This window comes from Equus caballus, chromosome X (genome assembly GCF_041296265.1).
Source record: "Equus caballus isolate H_3958 breed thoroughbred chromosome X, TB-T2T, whole genome shotgun sequence".
Lineage (NCBI taxonomy): Eukaryota > Metazoa > Chordata > Mammalia > Perissodactyla > Equidae > Equus > Equus caballus.
Genome location: NC_091715.1, coordinates 63,822,968 through 63,845,678, shown reverse-complemented (window position 1 = coordinate 63,845,678; position 22,711 = coordinate 63,822,968). Strand labels below are relative to the sequence as shown.

The window sequence follows — 22,711 nt, the reverse complement described above, 5'->3', positions numbered from 1 at the left end:
CCTCCTAAAATGGAATCAGGAAGAAGTATAGAATCTGAATAGGCCGATAACAAGTAAAGAGATTGAAACCATAATCAAAAACCTCTCAAAAAACAAAAGTCAAGAGCCAGACAGCTTCTCTGGTGAATGCTACCAATCATTCAAAGATTTAATATTTATCCTTCTCAAACTCTTTCAAAAAACTGAAGAGGATGGGAAACCTTCCAACTCATTTTACAAGGTCAACATTACCCTGATACCAAAACCAGATAAGGACAACACAAAAAAAGGAAATTATAGGCCAATATTATGGATAAACACAGATCTAAAAATAGTCAAAAAATATTAGCAAATCAAATACAATAAATTAAAAGGATCATACATGGCAATCAAATGGGATTTATTCCAGGGACACAGGGATGATTCAACATCCACAAATCAATCAACATGATACACCAGTTTAACAATGATGCAGAGAAAGCAATTGACAAGTTTCAATACCCATTTGTGAAAAAAAACAATAAAATGAGTAGAGAAGGAAAGTACTTCAACATAATAAAGGCTATAGGTGACAAACCAACAGCTAACACCATACTCAATGGTGAAAAACTGAAAGCTATCTCTCTAAGAACAGGAACAAGACAAGGATGCCCACTCTCACCACTGTTATTTGACAGTGTATTGGAAGTCCTAAAAAAGTACTGGAAGTCACCAGAGCAATTAGATAAGAAAAAGAAACAAAAGGTATGCAAACTGGAAAGTAAGAAGTAAAACTGTCATATTTGTGGATGACATGTTTTTATATAGAATACCCTAAAGAATCCCAAAAAAAGTATTAGAAATAATGAACAAATACAGAAAAGTTGCAGGGCACTAAATCAACATACAAAACTTAGTTGCATTTCTATATGCTAACAATGAACTAGCAGAAAGAGAAACAAGAATACAACCCCACTTACAATTATAATAAAAATAATAAAATATCTAGGAATAAATTGAACCACGGAAGTGAAAGACCATACACTGAAAACTATAAAAAAATTGTTGAAAGAGATCAAAGACAACACAAATAAATGGAAAGATATTCCATTTTCACAGATTCGAAAAATTAATAGTTAAAATGTCCATATTACCTAAATCAATCTACAGATTCAGATTCAATGCAGTTCCAAAGACATTTTTCTCAGAAATAGAACAAAGAATTCTAAGATTTATATGGAACAACGAAAGGCCCCAAACAGCCAAAGGCATCTCGAGAGAAAGGAACAAAGCTAGAGGCATCACACTCCCTGATTTCAAAATATACTACAAAGCTCTTGTAATCAAAACAGCATGGTCCTGGCAGAAAAACAGAAAAACAGATCAATGGAACAGAACCGAGAGCCCAGAAATAAACCTACACACCTATGGCCGGTTAATCTTCAAAAAAGGAGCCAAGAACATGGAGAAAGGAAAGTCTCTTCAATAAATGGTGTTGGGAAAACTGGACAGTCACATGCAAAAGAAGGAAAGCAAATGATTACCTTACACATACACAAAAATTAACTAAAAATGGATTAAACATTTGAGTGTAATACCTGAAACCATAAAATTCCTAGAAGAAAATATAATTAGTACATTCTTTGACATCAGTTTTAGCAGTATCCTTTGAATATGTCTCCACAGGCAAGGGAAACAAAAGAAACAATAAACAAATGGGACTATATAAAACTTAAAATTTTCTTCACAGCAAAATAAACCATTAAAAAAATGAAAAGACAACCCACCATCTAGGGGAAAATATTTTCAGATCATATATCTGATAAGGGGTTAATATCCAAAATATAGAAAGAATGCATACAACTCAACAACACAAAACCAACCAGAGCAAAATAATGGGCAGAGGATCTATGCAGAAATTTTCCAAAGAAGATATATAGCTGGCCAACAGGCACATGAAAAGATGTTAAACATCACTAATTCTTAGGGAAATGCCAGTCAAAACTACAATTGGATATCACCTCAGGCCTAGCAGAATGGCTATTATTAAAAAGATAAGACAAGAAATAACAAGTTTTGGAGAGCACGTGGAGAAAAGGGAACCTTCATATACTGCTGCTGGAAATGTAAACCGGTGAAGCCACTATGGAAAACAGTATGGAGATTCCTCAAAAAATTAAAAATAGAACTGCCATATGATCCATTAATTCCACTTCTGTGTATTTGTCCAAAGAACATGAAAACACTAATTTGAATTATGTACCCCTATGTTCACTAAAGCATTATTCATAATAGTTAAGACTTAGAAGCAACGTAAGTGCTCATCAATGGATTAATGGATAAAGAAGATACAGTATATGAGTGTATATATTGACTGAATGCAGCCCCCACTGCTGAAAGGGACAGGTTGGAGGTTGCCACCACTGGGTGAGGTGGAGAGGTCTGGGTTGTGGGCACTGCTGCAGTTTCTCAGGTCATGTATTCCACCTGCCTCTGCTGGAGGAGGAGGAGGGCCACGTCATGAGCGCCATTGAGGTTCCCGGATCCTCTGGTCTTGGGCACCAGTGCAATTTCTGGAACCTCAGGTCATGAGCACCACTGTCAGTTCTGGAGGTGTCAAAGTCTTGGATGTAGTCCCTGCTGCTGATAGGGTCGGGGCTGAAGGCACCAACACTGGGAGAGATGGAGGGAGCTGTGTTGCAGGTACGGCTGTGGTTCCAGAGCCTCTGGTTTCAGGTGCTACAGCAATTCCTGGCACCTCCGAGAGTGTAGGCTGCTTGAGTTCCTGGGGCTACTGTTGTGGGTGTTACCTAAGTTCTTGGCGTCTCTGGTCACAGGCATGGCCACATTTTCTGGAGTCTCCAGTCTTGGGAACTGCCACCACTGCTCCCCTGGTTCCATGCCTCCAGGAGGTCTAGACCACCCACCTTCAGATGTATAGATATATATATGACTCAGGCATTCTGGTGTGCCATGCCAAGACTCCTTTGTTGGTCTATGGATGTCCTACTGGTTGTAACTTACAGGGCAGAGACAAAAGGAACAACTCACTCTGCCGTGATGCTAACATCACCTATTGTGTCTTTGTTTCTTCTGGTAGAAATTATAACTTTGGATAATATACATAAACTTCTTTTTCTTGATTTATCAACTATAGACAATATTTGTTGATTCTTCCTCTATTCAAAATTAGTTTATTAAGATGTTTATACTTCTTATTTTCCTTGCTGCCACCTTCAATTTTATGATTTTATTTATTGTGATGATTGCCATTAAGAAGAGTTACAGACTTAATTGTTTGCCCTTTGTGACATGTTTTTACTGCCTAAATACCAAAGAATATTTTTTATTCTAAAATTGTAAAATTTTGTCAGAATGTGAATTCATGTTTATAAGTCTGTCTCTGCCCCCCCCCCCCCTGAAATACAGTATACTTTTTGGTCTATGGAATCAGCTATATTTTTCAGTTCAGGAAATCTCTTAGTATATCTTTGATTTTCTTTTCATTTCTGTTTGCTGGGAACTCTACCTCAGGGACAAGTTTTCCTTATGGTGGCTCATTGGTGAGCTTCTTACGTTACTAACTTTTCTCTAATTTTGTTAATGATTGTATCTTTTTCTTTGCTTTCACTATGATTATTTCAAGCCCCTTTCCTCTATATCTTCAGCCATATATATTCTGTTTTTACATTTTCTGCTTCTATATATGTCTTTCTTCTGTACTGTTATTGCTTGGCCCTCAGTTTGCTTAATTAGCTCTGCAATCTTCATTTTATCACATTTTTATCACTTAATCTTTGATGTCTTACCTCATTGAACTAATATTTGATGTAATTACTTTTACAGTTTGAAACGCTGATAGCATATTTCTTTCACTTTTTGTACCATGTTTTCTCCAAGGATGGATTCTTCATATCTTCTTGTAACACTTTCCTTTCTTTATTCTTCTCTTCCTTGTATGGCTGTAGTATTTTTGCACATCTGACAAAATATTTATTTGAATTATTCACATATTCAAAGCTGGTGGCCTAATCAAAATTTTATATTTGCTCAGATATAATATGTGTAAATCCTTGACTCTGCGCCTCTTTATCTAGGTCTGTTTTTCCTCTGAAATTTTGTTTAAGGATTAGGTACTGTTAATTTGATATGCCTTTCTGTAGCCTGAGAGTTTCAGTAGAGTGAAACAGCTTTGCTGTTGTTGTGAACAATCTTGTTCAAGAACCTGGATTCTGCTTTCCCTTATGTAATTTTGATATATACTCTGTACCCAAGTTGACTCCACCTAGGCTAAGGGGTATCCTATCCCTATATGTGGAGGGTGCCAATTCACTCTGGACCATGTCCTTGATTCAGAGTGGAGCACTAGAGACTTTGTATCCAACGGAGAGAGACAATCATGTTGTTTACTTCCTGCACCTCACCCTCATATCCCTAGCAACTATGTTCATCCCCAAAAGTGGAAAAGATAAGTAAAACCCATGGGTTATGGCCTAGGCATAATAATGAGATCAGAGGGTTGGGGGGACTTTAATTGTCATTATCCCTGTGAATCTGCTCCCTGTCCTGTCCACTCCATTGGATAGTCTTGTCCTATTTCTTTTCTTTTCTTTTCCAATCTGCTAAATCCTCAAATATTTCTGGAATTAATTCTCTCTTAGTGATTATGACCATTCTGTTTTCCATCCCTATCTTTCCTTCCAGTTAGGCAAAATGAAAATGGCAGGCCTCTGTTGAGATACTGAAGTAGAGGGAAACAAAAGATAGATTCATTTTCAGTGGTTTGAAGTGTACCTATCCAAACCCCTCTGCTTTTTCTCCAGACTGAAGTTCATTATTGAGATTTTTCTGGATATTGTTCACTTACCTTCTTTCCTTCCACCAATAGTTGCTTTAAGAAGGCTGCGATTCTGTCTTTCTCTAGGACCACTTTTCAAAGATTATGATATTAGATTATGACTTTCCATATTTGTTCTGCTCCTTTTGAAATGTATCATCATTATCAACTTATTTTTGTTCAACTTATTTTTATTTGGGGAGATCTTGTGATCTCTAAACTAGTTAATAGTTATGCAGCACTCAATACGTGCCAGGCACTACTGATGCACAAAGTAGGAGCTCCTAAGTGCTTAGAGGTCAGTAAAGGATTTAAGCCTAATTAAATTTTTTTTGGTTGCTCTCACAGAGAACTGTAGATATAGAACGGTCCATTTTTGGAAAAAAAAAAGACTATACATATGTATTTCTGTATATACATTTTACATTATTAAAAGTATCTGAAAGGATATATACCAGTTAATACTATTATTTTAGGATAGGGATGAGGCTTATAGAAGACATTCACTTTATATTTTACATATGTTTGTATTGTTTACTTTTTTTTATAATGAGCAAATGTTGTCCTTACAGCAAGAAAAAATTAGGATATCATTTTAAAAACAATTAAGCTTTAATTGATAATACATGAAGATCACTGTAAAAGAGACTGAACTGTAGCTAAATGCCCTTATTTCCTTAAATATTGCTCCAAGTTATAATGTAATGCATGCTAACTATTGTTTGTGCACAGTTGTTTTAATAAACCTATTTTTTCAGAAAAAATAAGTAAAAGAAAGTAAAAAGAAAAAACATTCTATTTTTCTCAAACACACTGAAAGGAAGGCTCACTGCTTAAAAGAAGAAAACTACAAAATTGCATTCCAGTCTTCTTGACATAGCACAAAGCATTATTCATCTCTGACCTCAGTTTAGCTTTCTAATCTCATCTTCTGATATTCAGTGCCACTATTTTTAGAATGTGAGCTACATGAGTCCAAGGATTAGCACTTTTTTCACTGCTGTATTCTCAACACCTAGAACAATGCTTGGCGCATAATAATTTCTCAATAAATATTTTTAGTGAACAAATGAATAAATGCAGCATACTTGAACAAGTTATTTAATGAGGATAAAACCTAATTTTCAGGATTTTATTACAGTAAATAATGCTTTCTAGCCCAGTGGGTACCCAGTAGGTGCTTAATATATACCAAATTCTTTTTTTGTTTATGTTTCCGGAAAGTTGTGTACTCTGTACTATATAGGATTTCTTATTGGATTATAATTTAACTATGACTTTAATCATTTTTAGACCTAAAATTGCATAAAGAAATTGCCATATAGAGATCATTTCTACATTGCTTGTAAAACTGCTACTCAAGACAGCATAATGATATTGAATGTCACATACTAAAAAAAAAAAAAATCTGCACAGAGATGGGAAAGAATTACTTTCCTGATGCAATGGTAGTTTCCTTTCTTTAGTAAAATGTCTGGTATCTTGTCTCATTATCTCTTTGCCTTGGCTTTTAGGATGTCCCAAGCTATCCCAATGTTTCTGCTATAATTGGAATTAAACGTAAAAAAAAAATTGATATGAGGTAGGCCGGATACTTTCCATTTGCCCCTCCAGATTCATGCTCCACCCTCACTTGTTCATCAGGAGACTGACCCAAGTAGAATTTCTGGTTGGGTTTGGCCAATGGGATTCCCTGGAAGGAGATCAGAAAGAGAAGGGATAGTAAAATTAGAGTATTTATCTCCCTCATTTCCTCCCTTGGGAGGGGTTTTGTCATGGCTGCATCTTCATGTGTTTCTCTTAATCACTTCAGGCCTGGAGGAGGTGGGTTCAGCACTACTGTTATAGCCCCAAAGTGCTATGCCACCCTGTCAGCATCTTCTGTAAATAGGCTATTTTTTCTATTAAACTCACCTTAAATTCCCAATTTTAGTGTGCTACCTGTTTCCTCTCAGGACCCTAACTGATGGAGGGAGTTACTCAATGCTTTTATAGAAACTGAAGATTTACCCTAAGAAGGGTACTGGCCAAGTGTTTTGTCTCTGTCAAGGATAGAGAAAGAGATAAAGTTCAGACATTGCAATAGAAGATATTATGCTAGGCAGAAAATGATCTGTTCCACTAAATGATTTTATTCTCTATTGGTAAGATTATTAAGAACATAATGCAGGCTGATATTTCCAAATACTGGAGCCCAAGGTCTATGTGGCTATATTTGCATTGGCGCATAGTGAAATGATAAAAATAAAGACTATGCTGTAAGGCTGCATAAAGCTAAGCTTCTCTAGTTAAAAAAAGTGGCTTTACTGAGATTAATGATACCTACCTTTTTGGTCTTGAAATGTCTTTTATTTTAAGAAATGATGCAATCAGTAGAAGTAGTTTTGTTGTTGTTTTAATGTCCTTATTTGGCAAAACAAAGAGCTGATAACCTTACAAAGGTCCTCCTAAAAGAAAATGTATTGGTCTGTGAAATCCACAAGTCTAGGAAGCACTGGGCAAGGGCACCATCTTTCCAGGGATTTCAGAGTTGAATTTCTCTGAAGTACAGAGTTGGGCAGGATGTACCTTATTATCCAGGTTTCTTTGACTTCCTGCTCTCAGTTATTTGGGGCTGAAAACACAAGAATCATGAATTGCAAATTCTTATTCTGGCTTGTTAACAAGTGTTTATGACTTCTAAGTATATCTTGATTTCCCGGCTATAGGAGGACTGGGACACTTGTATTTTTGTTTTATTACTTTTTCATTTGTAATGTGAAAAAAAACCCCAGTGTTTCACAGACTTTTATCAGTGTTCTCTCCAAGCCTCAGCAGAAGCTGCAAAGTTTTCAGAGCTCAAATATCCTCCCCTCCTTATAACTAATTCCCCCATCATCTCCCTGATAATAGCTTACTTTAATGGTGCTCCTGGTGGACTCACGGATGGCTGCATTCTTTTCTCCCTTGCATTCCTTTTTCCCTCTCTTTATCTCTCCCAACTGCTTGACTCACACAGAGGTCTTGTTCCTAAAACAACAGGGCAATTTTACCTAGTATCCAAGGCCAGCTCAAGAGGTTGATTAGCAAAAGAGGAACCACTATGACCCACCAGTGTCTACCATCCTACATAACACCATAGACTGTCAGATCTAAGACTCCTTTGATAGCATCACAGGCTTCTAACCTGTGGGTCATAGATCCCTGTGGGATCCTAGAGTTATGGTAAGGACTCTTTTAATCCATAGGTACATCTCTAGGCTAAATAAACAATTTGCCTCAGACATAAAGGAGCTACAATTTTTTAAAAGATTCGTAGATATGGCTGTGATACAGAGTTAGTGTGGCCTTTAGTGTACATGTATTTTCTCATTCACCTTTTGCTAACATATTAACAATGATCTCATGGGTGACCTCAGAATTTTCGAAACTAAAAAAGGAGACTTTACAGGAAAAGAATGCCATGATTCTTTGTTGAGTGAAAAGGGCAGGTGATACAACAGTATATATAGTATGATCACACATATACATTTTCAAAGATATTATACACTCATAGAAGAAAACTGTGGTTATCTCCAGGGGAAAGATAAAGAGGATGTTCATTCTTTATTTTACTCATGTACTATTGTTTGAAATTTTTACATTGAGGATATATTATTTGCATTGGATGAGTTCCCAGTCAGGTAGGGGGAGAAGTGTCACAAACTAACAACAGATGAGGGCAATGCATTTTGACTAACACTGAGATGATGGTAATAAAAGTAAATACTTCTGTAGCACTTATGGGAAGTATTATTCTAAATGTTTTAAATACATTTACTCCATTATTATCTCCATTTTAGATACTGAGGCCTGAGAATTAAGTCATTCACACAAGGTCACATAGCTAGTAAATTATGGAGCAGGACTTGAACACAGTCAGTTTACTGCCTAAATTTCAAGCTCTTAACTGCTAGATCCTGAGAAGGAAACACTTAGTGCAGCCTTGGGATTCAGAGTTCTCAGGTGTGGTTTCTTAGGTAAAAATTACCTCATCTGGCACTCTGTAGGGCCAGGCACAGGGCAGAGTACCACAAAAGGTTCAAATATCCCACCTGTTGCATCTGCTACCCTTCAGTCTCTGGGTACATTGCTAATCAAGGGGAATTCCCTATCCAGTTCCCTACTGATGCTGTGGTTGGATTAACAAGTCAGATGCTTCCATACTCAACATTTTATTCAGAAGTCACTGTAATGTTGTGGAACAGGTAGCATCACAATTTTATAGATGGAGAATTTGAGACTCAGAGAAGTGAACTGTCTTGCCCAAGTTTACACAACTAGGAAGTGGTTAGAATTTCCAACCCAAGCATTCTGCTGCTAGAGTAATTTCTTCCCACTACCTTTCAGTTTTTGGAGAGATCAGCTAACTGTGGCAGTAGAATAGGCACCCAGACGCCTACCATGCCCCCCAGTGGTGGCCCAGGTGTCTCCTGGTGTGACTCAGCTTCACTTGTCTTCCCAACTCTGCCTCTCACACATCTATCCTTATCTAATTATGATGGATTTTCTAGTTCCAAAGGCGGGCCTTTATGCAGAAAGTACAGACTCACAGAAGTGAGTAAAACAAAGGCAAGTTTTAGAGTCACCTCTTGTCTGGACCAGGGGGAATAAAAGGATTAGAGCTTCTCCCACTTGGGCAGACTATAGAAAAGGAAGGTGGATCTGTCCTTTTTGGTTATAGTAAACAATTCTAATGGAAGGTATTAGCAGGAATGGCAACAATGTTTGACACCAGGATATTTGTCCACTTACTTCAGGCTGCCATGAATAGAAGGCCCTGCGTATCGTCACAACTCTTGTCAAGAGCAGCCAGGTATTCAAATCCTAGGTTGCCCAAGCATTAGTAATTTACCAGCCCTTTCCAATTACTTTGCTAAAAGCCTCTATTACATTAGAAATGCAGTATTTGGGCCCCAATGAAATTGCTGCATTATAATCAAGTTCTTTCTGTCTGCTTTTCACTTAAGGCCTGCAGGTTTTAAATCATTAAAAGAAGACTTTGGTGGCCAAAGGAACAAAGTCTCATTTAAAAATGGCATTTGCTTGGAGGTTCAATGCCCCTAAAGAGGATTCTCCCAAAACCGTTAAAAATACACACCCCACTACATACAATACTCTAGCAAGACCACTGTTATACCTACACACTCTAGCCCTAGCGATGAGAGACTGGGTTTCTGGTTAACCTAATCATTGGTTAATTTTAAGCTGAGGAGCCCAACTGAGAGCAGTGGCTGATAGGGCATGGCCTTGGTGGTTTGGTCTAGACGTCCCTTCCTAGGCTAAGGAGGAAGATCATCTGTAATATGATCTCCTGCTGGAGTGGACTAAGGTTAGAGGGTGGGGAGGGAATGTCACCTGATAATTGCCCCAGGAAGTCAAGGGTGGGTTTGGAAGCATTTAACTGTTTTTCCAAATTGTTTTTTTCCCCTTTTGTTATGTTAAGGAGATGCAATCACCAACCACCCTGAACAAGACTAAGCCTTACCACAAGAGCTAAACCTACAACCTTTGCCTTATTTTTAATCTAAGCTGTCCCCAGGAAGAGCTTAGGTCTTATTACCATAGCCTGTAGTGTATGTGGAAGCATGTTTTCCAACTGTGACTGCACAAGCGAAAATCCCCCTCTCCCTTTTGAATATTCATTCTCCATCTGAAATAAAAGGTCCCGGCTTCCCTTTGTTCAGGGATGCTATGACTTTGCAAATTATTCCTCATGGTCTCCTATTTGCTGAAAATATGCCTTACTTTGTGAAACAATTACTTCTGGTGGAGAGTCTTATTTAACTCACCATGAGGCAAACCCACTTTGGTTTCAGTAACAGGAAGATGGAAGGGACTAAAGACCCGGATCTTGCTTTTGGAGATGTCATAAACATGATTGTGGCATATTAGGAACCTGCTTAGATAGAGATAATGCACAGGGGTTGTCTGGGAGTAACTGAAGGGAAAGCTGGAAGGATGTGTAGCAGTAACTGGATGTTTGAATTTGATATTTTAAGAGTAGAGCAGTTCTGGATAAAGACAATAGCCAGGGTGGCCGAGGAGAGATGGAGGATAAAAACACTGCAGACGAGAAAGTCAGAGGACCTGAGAGCCCAGATGTTAGCTGAGTTATCTCTGGGAAGCCTGAAGTCATCTAGGGTGAAGGCAGGGAAGAAGACAGTGGGCCAGGTGCCAATGTGTACAACAAATGATGAAGATTGACCAGGAAGTTAGGAAGTGATAGTAAAGAAAAGGGGTAAAGGTCAATATACTCAGATGACATGAATCTAAAGCTGAGAGGGGGTATTTTTCCCTATAGGGATGGAGGAGCAAATCAATTTGCTGGCTCAATAAATAATAGCTCTCCTGCTGAGTTCATCCACAATGTTTTGGGGATAAAACATTACTAATTCTCTCTTGCCAGTCCAAGTTCTCTCTCATTCCAAGTCCTGCCTATCCATACTCCCCACTGACTCTCCATCCCCACCCCAGCAGATAGCAGAGGACAGATCAGCCTAAAAGACTCCTGTCTGCATCGTTGCAAGAGGCAGAAAGCTGCGCATTACTTGTTCATATGTTTAAGTCGTCTGTGCCTAGAAGAACCCAGATAGGGGCAACTTGGAAGCTACCCTGGATGTCAGAAATCTAGAGGGCTTCAGCCCTGTGGAATTGCTTGGGAGTATCTGGTGTCATCAGAATCAGTGTCAAGAAATTAGAGGTGCCCTTCTAATTTCACTCTCTCATCTCCACTAAAAAAGCAGATCCCAGAGGCCGGCCCCATGGCTGAGTGGTTAAGTTCACTCGTGCTGCTTTGGCAGCCCAGGGTTTTGCTGGTTTGGATCCTGGGCACGGACATGGCACTGCTCATCAAGCCATGCTGAGTCAGCATCCCACATGCCACAACTAGAGGAACCCACAACTAAAAATATATAACTATGTACTGGGGGGCTTTGGGGAGAAAAAGGAAAAATAAAATCTTAAAAAAAAAGAGCAAATCCCAAAGTGGATAATACTATCTATATACTGTACTATCTGTATACTATATACTATATTATCTATAGAGTGGCTTGTCTGCTCCAGGCCAATTCTAGCCACCCCTACCTGCAGGGCTTTGGTTGAAAGATGTCCACATGGAAAATATTAACTCAAAATAAAAGTGTCTGCAAAGAGGAGATGAAAGCCATGACTGGCTTAACTTCAGAGCGAAGCTTCCATCAGCTTGTTCCAGGCTTCAGCTGGCACTGCTAGGTGGAAAAAGATGAATGCAATTCAACAGCAATTTACTGCACCTGAAGGCCCAGTGCCATGCATCATGCTGCACACTGTGAGAAACACATAAAGAAATAAGTTGCTGTCCTTAAAAATAGGAAGGCATGGAAGAGACAGGAACCGAACACACATTAATAAAAGGCAGAAATTGATAAGCATTATAATGAGAGAAGTACAGACAAATTACTCTGAGAGTGGTGAGCGGGGAGGGCTGGCTTCTAGCTAGAGGAATCCAAGGATATGCAGAAGAGGTGGCATTCAACCTGGGTGAGGAAGAATGAACTGGATTTCCATATATATAGATGAAGTGCAGGGAACAGCATGAATAAGTGCATGGAGTCAGGATAATGCAGAATACAGGATATGTACTGATGCAAGTGAGAGAAGATGAGGATAGAAAGTAATACTGACAGTTAATATTTATGGATCACTTACTATATGCCAGGCACAGTGTTGAGAGTTTAATATGTTTTAATTGATCCTCACAAAAACCCTGTGAGGTAGGTTAATGTCATTATCATTATTATTATCATCTCCACTTGACAGTTCAGAAACTGAGGCATAGGGAAATTAAGTAACTTGCTCATGAGCCCACAGCCAGTAAGTTGAAGAGCCAAATATTCAAACCCAGGAAGTTTGTATCCAAACAGAACCTATACTCACAACCTCTATATTACATTACCTTTCAACAAAGGCTGGAAGAAGATCATGAAGGGCCTTGAATGCTAGGATAAGGATCTGGAGCTCTACCTTGTTGTTGTTTGTTTTATTTCCAGCTCTAGAACTCATTAGCTGAGTGACCTTGGGAGATTACTTAATTTATTTGAACTCTCATTTCTTTTTTTTTAATTTTTTTTTAAAGATTGGCACATGAGCTAGTATCTGTTGCCAAGCTTTTTTTTCTCTTGTTCTCACAAAAGCCCCCTAGCACATAATTGTATACTGTAGTTGTAGGTCCTTCTGGTTGTGCTATGTGGGACACTGCCTCAGCCCAGCTTGCTGAGCAGTGCTAGGTCCATGCCCAGGAGCCAAACTGGTGAAACTGCAGGCTACCGAAGTGGAGTGCACGAACTTAACCACTTGGCAACCGGGCTGGAAGGCTGGGAACGGAATGTGAGGACCAGTTTATGAAGGACTTTGGATACGACCCTGAAGCATTTGGCTTTTATTCTACAAGTGACAAGGGATTCATTAAGCAGAATGAATTTTAAAAGCACATATGTGAAATGTGGAAGGAAAAATACATAGCCATAAATGATAGCCAACGGTTGTTGATTACTTGCTTTATACCTGGTCTTGACATAGGTACTATGAGGCATGAAGAGATGAAGCCCCTGGATTCTCACCAGTGGAGTGATAAGACTGAAAACAAGTACTGGTTCACAACAACCAAGTGATGTACTAGGAATCTAAAATGGTACAACCACGTTGGAAGACAGTTTGGCAATTTCTCAAAACACTAAAAATACACTTACCATATGACCCACTTCTAGACATTTAATGTAGAGAATTAAAACTTATGTTCACCCAAAAACCTGTACATGAATGTTTATAGTAGCCCTATTCAAAATCACCAAAAACTAGAGTGATGTCAGCAACATGGCTGAGTGAGTATTCTTTTTAGTCTCTCCCCCTTTGAATCTACAACTAATTGGACATTTGTCAGTCACCAAAGGATATCCATACAGCATCTCAGGATGCCTGAGAGACCCGTGCTGCTATACATCAGAAGGTGGATGGACTTCCCCCAGGGAGGAGGTGGAGATAGGTGAAAACTCTCTGATTCCTGACCCCCAGACAGCCTAGTACCTGCGAGCGACTTTCTTCCAGCTGACACACTCATAGCATCGCCACACACCAAGGGTGGGCGTGTGTGTGCACCAGCAGAGTGACAGTAGAAACAGGTGACTACAGCCCTACCTAAGACCCTGCGATTGCCCCTAAGCCCAGGGGGAAATTCTATGGTCCCACAGCAGCCACGGGCAAAGCCTCTACTTGGCGTTCGTGGAGAGGCCCTGCCCAGCATTCAGAACCCTGGGAGGCTCCAGGACAGGAGGATCCCCAGCTGGTCAGCAGCCCACCAACCACCTCTGACTCATGGACTCTGGCAGTGTCCCAAAGGGGGCAAACAATACCCAGTGAGTGTGTGGGAGTTTCCAGGGGTTGGGTGGAGCTTCAGCGGCCCTGCTCAATGGCCCAGGGGGAGAATCCACGGTCCCACAGCAGAAACAGTGAAAGCCTCTGCACAACATTAGTGGAGAGGCCCTGCCTGGAAATCACAAGGCTGGAAGACCCTGAGACAGAAGTGGCACAGCTGGGTGAGCTAACCACAGACTGCAGTAGGTACCCATAGCTCTGCTATGGCCCGTAGTGGACAACTGAGATCTTGTGGGCCCTGACAGTGACAGAGCTGTGAATATAGGTGAACCTGCTCCCGGCCACTGGGAAAGGCCATAACACTGCTGCAGACCCTAAGGAGGGAGCGTGTCTAGGTGATCTGTGACAGTAGGCACCAGCAGCCTGAGGCCCCCTTGCGATTGTCCCCACATCTGATGAGAGACCCCACAGGACTACTGTGACTATGAGGAGGGGCCCAGGTCCAGTCAGCAACAGCTGACAGGGTTCCAGGTTGGTGCAGATTAAACAGCTGCTCCCCCCCCACACCAGTAGAAGCAAGTGGAAGCAGTAAATAAACTCTATCTCTATGCAGAGGCACAAATCCACACCATCAAGCAGTATGAAAAATATATTAAATCTCCAGAACAGAAAGAAAATGACAAGTACCCAGAAAACAATCCCAAAGACAATGAAATCTATAACCCAAATGGCAATGAATTCAACACAGCCATTTTTTAAAAACTCAATGAGTTAAAAGAGAATACAGATAGGGGCCGGCCCGGTGGCGCAGCGGTTAAGTTCGCACATTCCGCTTCTCGGCGGCCCGGGGTTCACTGGTTCGGATCCCGGGTGCGGACATGGCACTGCTTGGCAGCCATGCTGTGGTAGGCGTCCCACGTATAAACTAGAGGAAGATGGGCACGGATGTTAGCTCAGAGCCAGTCTTCCTCAGCAAAAAGAGGAGGACTGGCAGTAGTTAGCTCAGGGCTAATCTTCCTCCAAAAAAAAAAAAAAAAAGAGAATACAGATAGACAACTCAATGAGTTCAGGAGGTATGTCACAAAAGAGCTTGATACTATAAAGAAGAACCAATCAGAAATACTAGAGATGAAGAACACAATGGAGGAGATTAAGAAAATTGAGACTCTTTAAACAGTAAGGTCGATAATATGGGGGACAGAATTAGCAATTTGGAGGATAGGAATATAGAAATGCTGCAGAAAGAGGAGGAGAGAGAACTAAGACTAAAATGAAATGAAGAAACTCTCCGAGATTTATCCAACTCAATTAGGAGATGCAACATAAGGATTATAGGTACCCCAGAGGGAGAAGAGAAGAAGGGGGCAGAAAGCCTGTTCAAAGAAAAAATTGCTGAGAACTTTCCAAACCTGGGGAGAGAGATGGAACACCATCTGGCAGAAGTCAATAGATCTCCAAACTTTATCAATGTAAAAAGACTAACCCCAAAGCAAATAGTAGTGAAGTTTGCAAAAGTAAATGACAAAGAGAAAATACCAAGGGCAGCCAGGCAGAAGAAAATAACCTACAAAAGAACCCCCATAAGGCTGTCAGCAGATTTCTCAGCAGATACCTTATGGGCTAAAAGAGAGTGGAATGATATATTCAAAACTCTGAAGGACAAAAACCTGCAGCCAAGAGTACTCTACCCAGCAAAAATATCCTTCAAATGCGATGGAGAAATAAAAACTTTCCCAGACAAACAAAAGTTAAGGGAGTTCATTGCCACAAGACCTCCTCTTCAAGAAATGCTCAGGAAGACCCTCATACCTGAAAAATCAAAAAAAGGAAAGGGGTTTCAAAACCCAGAGCAAAGGAGATAAGTAGAAGGACAATAAAAAAAGTAGAAGCTCTCCATCAGAACAGGTTAGCAAAAGTTAAATATAACATTAAAGATAAAAGGAAGAGAAACACCAAGAATAAGTATAACCTTGTCATTTTAACCACAAACTCACAACACCAGAAGGAAGGAAAAAAAAAGAGTTGGACAATAACAACCCAGAAGGGGAAGAGAAAAAGGATGGAATGTCTTAATTTAAGGAAATAAGAGGCTGTCAGAAAATGGACTATCTCATCTATGAGATGTTTTATACTAACTACTTGGTAACCACTAAACAAATAACAAGAATAAAGACACAAATTACAAATAAGAAGAAAGCCAATATAGAAATCTACCCACCTAAATTAGTAGTCCAAAAATCATGGAACGGGAAACAAAGGAAATGCAAGAAAATGGGAAAACAAGTGAAAATTTGGCAGCAGTAGGCCCCCACATTTCAACAATCACTCTAAATGTAAATGGATTGAACTCTCCAGTCAAAAGACACAGAGTGGCAGGATGGATCAAAGAACAAGACACCACAATATGTTGCCTCCAGGAAACACACCTCAGCCCCAAAGACAAACACAGACTCAGAGTGAAGGGATGGAAGACAATACTCCAAGCTAATAATGAACATAAGACAGCAGGTGTCACCATGCTTATATCAGACAAAGTAGACTTTAAAGCAAAACAGATAAAGACAAAGATGGGCAGTTTATAATGATAAAAAGGACACTCCACCAAGATGACATAACACTTATAAATATATAGACACCTGACACAGGAGCACCAAAATTTGTAAAGCAACTATTAACAAAACTAAAAGGAGACATCAACAACAATACAATAATAGTAGGGGACCTCAACACCCCACTAACACCAATGGATAGATCATCCAGACAGAAAGTCAACAAGGAAATTATAGAATTAAATGAAAAATTAGACCAGATGGACTTAATAGATATATATAGAACACTCTATCCAAAAACAGCAGGTTACACATTCTTCCTAAGTACACATGGAACATTCTCAAGGATAGACCATATCTAGGGAAATAAAGCAAGCACCAATAAATTCAAGATGGTTGAAATAATATCAAGCATCTTTTCTGATCATAATGCTATGAAACTAGAAATCAACTACAAGAGTAAAGCTGGGAAAGGGGCAAAAATGTGGAGACTAAACAACATGCTACTGAACAAACAATGGATTATTGAAGAAATTAAAAATGAAATCAAGTATTATCTGCAGACAAATGAAAATGAAAACACACCATACCAACTCATTTGGGATGCAACAAAAGCAGTCCTAAGAGGGAAATTCATTGCAATACATGTTCACCTCGATAAACAAGAAAAATCTCAGATACGCAACCTAAAATGAAACCTAACAGAATTAGAAAAAGAAGAACAAACAAAGCCCAAAGTCAGTAGAATGAGGGAAATAATAAAAATTATAGCAGAAATAAATGATATTGAAACAAAAAAGACAGTAGAAAGGATCAATGAAACAAAGAGTTGGTTCTTTGAAAAAATTAATAAAATTGACAAACCCTACCCAGACTCACTAAGAAAAAAAAGAGAGAAGACTGAAATAAATAAAATTAGAAATGAGAGAGGACAAATCACAATGGATACCACAGAAATACAAAGGATCATAAGAGAATACTGTGAATAACTATATGCCAACAAATTTGACAACCTAGAAAAAATGGACAAATTCCTAGACTCTTACAACCTCCCCAAACTGAAGCAGGAAGAAATAGAGAATCTGAATAGATCAATCACAAGTAAAGAAATGGAAACAGTAATGAAAAACCACCCCAAAATAAAAGTCCAGGACCAGACGGCTTCTCTGGAGAATTCTACCAAGCATTCAAAGAAGATTTAATACCTATGCTTCTCAAACTATTCCAGAAAATTGAGGAAGATGGAACACTCCCTAACACATTCTATGAAGCCAACATCACCCTGATCCAAAAACCAGGCCAGGACAATGCAAACAAGGAAAACTACAGGCCAATGTCACTGATGAACATAGATGCAAAAATCCTCAACAAAATTCCGGCAAACCGAATACAGAAATAAATTAAAAAGGTTATACACCATGATCAAGTGGGATTTATACCAGGGACACAGGGATAGTTCAACATCAGCAAGTGAATCAACGTGATACACTACATTAACAAAAGGAGAAACAAAAACCACATGATCATCTCAATAGATGCAGAGAAAGCATTCGACAAGATCCAACATCCATTTATGATAAAAACCCTCAATAAAATAGGTATAGAAGGAAAGTACCTCAGCATAATAAACGCCATATGTGACAAACCCACAGCCAACTTCATACCCAATGGACAAAAACTGAAAGCCATCCCTCTGAGAACAGGAACAAGACAAGGGTGCCCACTTTCACCACTCTTATTTGCCATAGTACTGGAGTTGTTAGCCAGAGCAATTCAGCAGGAAAAAGAAATAAATGGAATCCAAATAGGCAATGAAGTAGTGAAACTCTCGCTGTTTGTAGATGACATTATCTTATATATAGAAAACCCCAAATAATCCATAGGAAAACTATTAGAAATAATCAACAGCTACAGCAAAGTTGCAGGGTATAAAATCAACATAGATAAATCAGTAGCACTTCTATATGCTAACAATGAACTAACAAAAAAAAGAACTCAAGAACCCAGTCCCATTCACAATAGCAAGAAAAAGAATAAAATACCCTGGGATAAATTTAACCAAGGAAGTGAAAGACCTATACAACAAAAACTACAAGACTTTCCTGAAAGATGGGATGAATAAACATACTTAAAATGTCCATACTACCTAAAGCAGTCTACAGATTCAACGCTATCCCAATCAGAATCCCAATAACATTATTTACAGAAATTGAACAAAGAATCCTAAAATTCATATGGGACAACAAAAGACCCCAAATTGTTGAAGCAATCCTGAGAAAGAAGAGCAAAGCTGGATGCATCACAATCCCTGACTTCAAAGCATACTACAAAGCTACAGTAATCAAAACAGCATGGCACTGATACAAAAACAGGTGCACAGATCAATGGAACAGAATTGAAAGCCCAGAAATAAAACCACACATCTATGGACAGCTAACCTTGACAAAGGAGCTGAGGGCCTACAATGGATAAAAGAAAGTCTCTTCAACAAACGATGCTGGGAAAACTTGACAGCCACATGTAAAAGAATGAAAATTGACCATTCTTTTTCACCACTCACAAAAATAAACTCAAAATGGATCAAAGACCTAAAGGTTACACCTGAAACAATAAGTCTTCTAGAAGAGAATATAGGCAGTACACTCTTTGACATCAGTTTCAAAAGAATCTTTTCAGACACCATAACTCCTCAGACCTGGGAAACAATAGAAAGAATAAACAAATGGGACTTCATCAGACTAAAGAGCTTCTTCAAGGCAAGGGAAAACAGGATTGAAACAAAAGAACAACTCACTAGTTGGGAAAAAATATTTACAAGTTATTTATCCAAAAAAGGGTTAATCTCCATACTATATAAAGAACTCACACAGCTCAACAACAAAAAATCAAACAACCCGATCAAAAAATTGGCAGGGGACACGAACAGACATTTCTCCAAAGAATATACACAGATGGCCAATAGGCACATGAAAAGATGCTCATCGTCACTAATCATCAGGGAAATGCAAATCAAAACTACACTAAGATATCACCTTATACCCATTAAAGTTGAAAAAATAGCCAAAACAAAAAGTGACAATGTTGGAGAGGTTGTGGAGAAAAATGAACCCTCATACACTGTTGGTGGGAATGCAAACTGGTGTAGCCACTATGGAAAACATATGCAGATTTCTCAAAAAATTAAAAATAGAAATACCCTATGACCCAGCCATCCCACTACTGGGTATCTATCCAAAGAACTTGAAATCAGCAATTCCAAAAGTCCCATCTACCCCTATGTTCATCACAGCATTATTTACAATAGCCAAGATGTGGAAGCAACCTAAGTGCCCATCAACAGATGGTTGGATAAAGAAGATATGGTCTATATATACAATGGAATACTACTCAGCCATAAAATAGGATAAAATCGTCCCATTCACAACAACATAGATGGACTTTGAGGGTATTATGTTAAGTGAAATAAGCCAGATAGAGAAAGATGAACTCTGTATGACTCCACTCATAGGTGGGAGTTAAACATAGAGGCAAAGAGAACAGATTACTGATTGCCGGGGAGAGGGGTGGTGGGTGGAGGGCACAAAGGGTGAAATGGTGCACCTACAACATGACTAACAATAATGTACAACTGAAATTTCACAGAGGTTGTAAACTACTGTAATCTTAATAAAAAGTTAAAAAAATTACCAAAACCTGGAAATGTCCCAAATGCCCATTAACATTTGAATGGGTAAACAAACTGTAATATATCCATACCGTGGGATAGTACTCAAGAATAAAAAGAAACCAACTACTGATACATGTGACAGCGTGGATAGCAAATACATTATGCTAAGTAAAAGAAGCCAGAGACAAAAACCTACATACTATATGATTCTATTTACATGACATTGTAGTAAAAGCAAAACTATAGGAACAGAGAACAGATCAATGGTCGCCAGGGGTTAGAGATAGGGGAGATTGTTACTATGATGGGACAGTGTATGGTAAAATTTGGGGTCATTGAAACTGTGCTTGATCCTGAATGTAGTGATGGTTACATGAATGTATGCATATGTGGGAGCTCATAGAACTGTATACCCCCAGAAGTATTTTTTAAAAAAAGATAAAATACAGCATTTTACTGTGGAAAAAATATTGCAATTCAGGCAACATTTTCCATTTTCAGAAATCCATGAAAATAATGCAAATAAAATTTCCTATGATAGTAACAAAAATGATACAATATTAATCCTATTTTGTCCATTGACAGTGTGACTAGACTGACAGCATGAAGGCAGACGTCGACTAACACATTATTGAAATAAAGTTGTTCAAAGTTGTGACATCATTGTGGCCTACTGGGTGAGTTTGTGACTGAACGACTAATCTTAATGGGGGCCAATTAATGTGAAGCTCTGTGTCTGAGCTCTACAGGGTTTTATCTCCAGCTCTATCCAACTTTATATTTGTATAAGTAACTTAGAGGAAGTCATTAGTCGTTCAAATTTATGGATGGTATCAAGCTAGGTGGGATAGTTAATTAGGATTTTAAATAACTGAACATTTATTTGTACAAATTGGAGAAAAGTCATATTTAGTGGAAAAAATATAAAACTCCTATATCAGTACATGGTTGACCAAACAGAAGAGAGGTAGGATATATAACCTAGGCTTAGTGTATTTCATGATGGGCATCTCAGTGTCAGATAGCATTCAGAATCCGTCTCTACAGGACAGACCCTCACTTGGTATATACGGCAAGCTTGGGGCCTCAAATATTAATAAGGTTGCAGACACATTGAATTGTGTCCAGAGGGTAGTCTGGAGGCTGGCGAGGGACCTGAAGCTGAGGTCCTTAAAAGGACAACTGAAGAAGATGGAGGTGTTCTGCCAAGAGAAGATTCAGATGGACAGGGACTCAGACATTTGAAGGACTCTCACAGGGCAGAAGGAGCAGATTTGGTCTGAGAGACACAGGTGGCCACTTTAGAGCAAGAAGAAATTTCACCTTATTATAAGAAAGAACTTTTAGCCAGTCAACAACGTCCTTGGATAGAGTGGGCTGCTTCAAGGAGTACTAAATTTCTTGCCAGCAGAGCTGTGCAAAGAGAAGCTACCTTAGTGTATAACCAGATTTCTACATTGACTGGAATGATAGTTCTCAAAACTGAGGGTGCAGTGCATCAGTATCACCTGGGAGTTAGATACAGATTGAGATTCCTGGGCCTCCAACTTCAGGTTCCAATTCAGGAAGTCTTGGGTGGCGCCAGGGAATGTGCATCTCTAGCAAATGCCCCTAAGTGATTCTAATCCCACTTTGGGCAATAGCCTGTTGAGAGTTGGCTGATTAAGACTTACTGATGCCAGAAGTGAGGAGGGGAAAGAGCACTGGACTGATAGGCAGGCTGAGAGCCTGTCCTAGCTCTTGCCCCACAGAAGCTTTTGCAAGTCCTTTTCCCTCTTGGGCCCCAGTCTATAAAATGGTGAATGTTCTAACTTCTTCATTTTAAATCAGTAGAATTCATCTTTTCTTTCAAACAAAATCTTTTCAAAACCCCAATATTTGAAGCAAATGTTAAACTGTTTTGGTACCTCTGTGTGTGTGTGTGTGTGTGTGTGTGTCGGGGTGTGTGTGTGTTTGTGTGTGTATAGTGGAAGAGTGTTTTTCCCACTCACCATGCCCCACCCAAAGCCCCAGAGGCTCCTCTGTAGGGTTTGAAAGTTTCTGCTCTGGGATCTGCCAGATGGTCGAGTTCTTATAACTGAGGGCATTTGGGTCTTGTGACCATCATGCCTGAGTCCCTGTATCTGCCTCCTACCTGGGACCTGTGTTCAGCCCTGCCATCTCCCTCAATCCTGCACACACTGCCGGCAAGTGAGGATCATGCCCCCAACAGGCCCCTGAGCAAGTCTCTCTCCCCTCTCTCTTGCCAAGCGACCTGCCCCTTACTCCTCTCCAGTGGTCCACCCACAGTCCCTGCCTGTTTCATCCCTGGCCTCTAGTTCCCAGAGTACC

At 39.4% G+C, this 22,711-nt stretch overlaps 1 long non-coding RNA gene across 1 annotated transcript in view; it reads left to right on the top strand.

Moving 5' to 3' along the window:
- The window catches only part of LOC138921883 (uncharacterized), a 70,876-nt gene extending 49,818 nt beyond the window's left edge, over window positions 1-21,058 (top strand). The window contains exon 3 of the long non-coding RNA XR_011434843.1: window positions 20,966-21,058. This is a non-coding gene — a long non-coding RNA (uncharacterized lncRNA). The remainder of the gene's footprint in view (window positions 1-20,965) is intronic.
- Window positions 21,059-22,711: the final 1,653 nt, after the last annotated feature.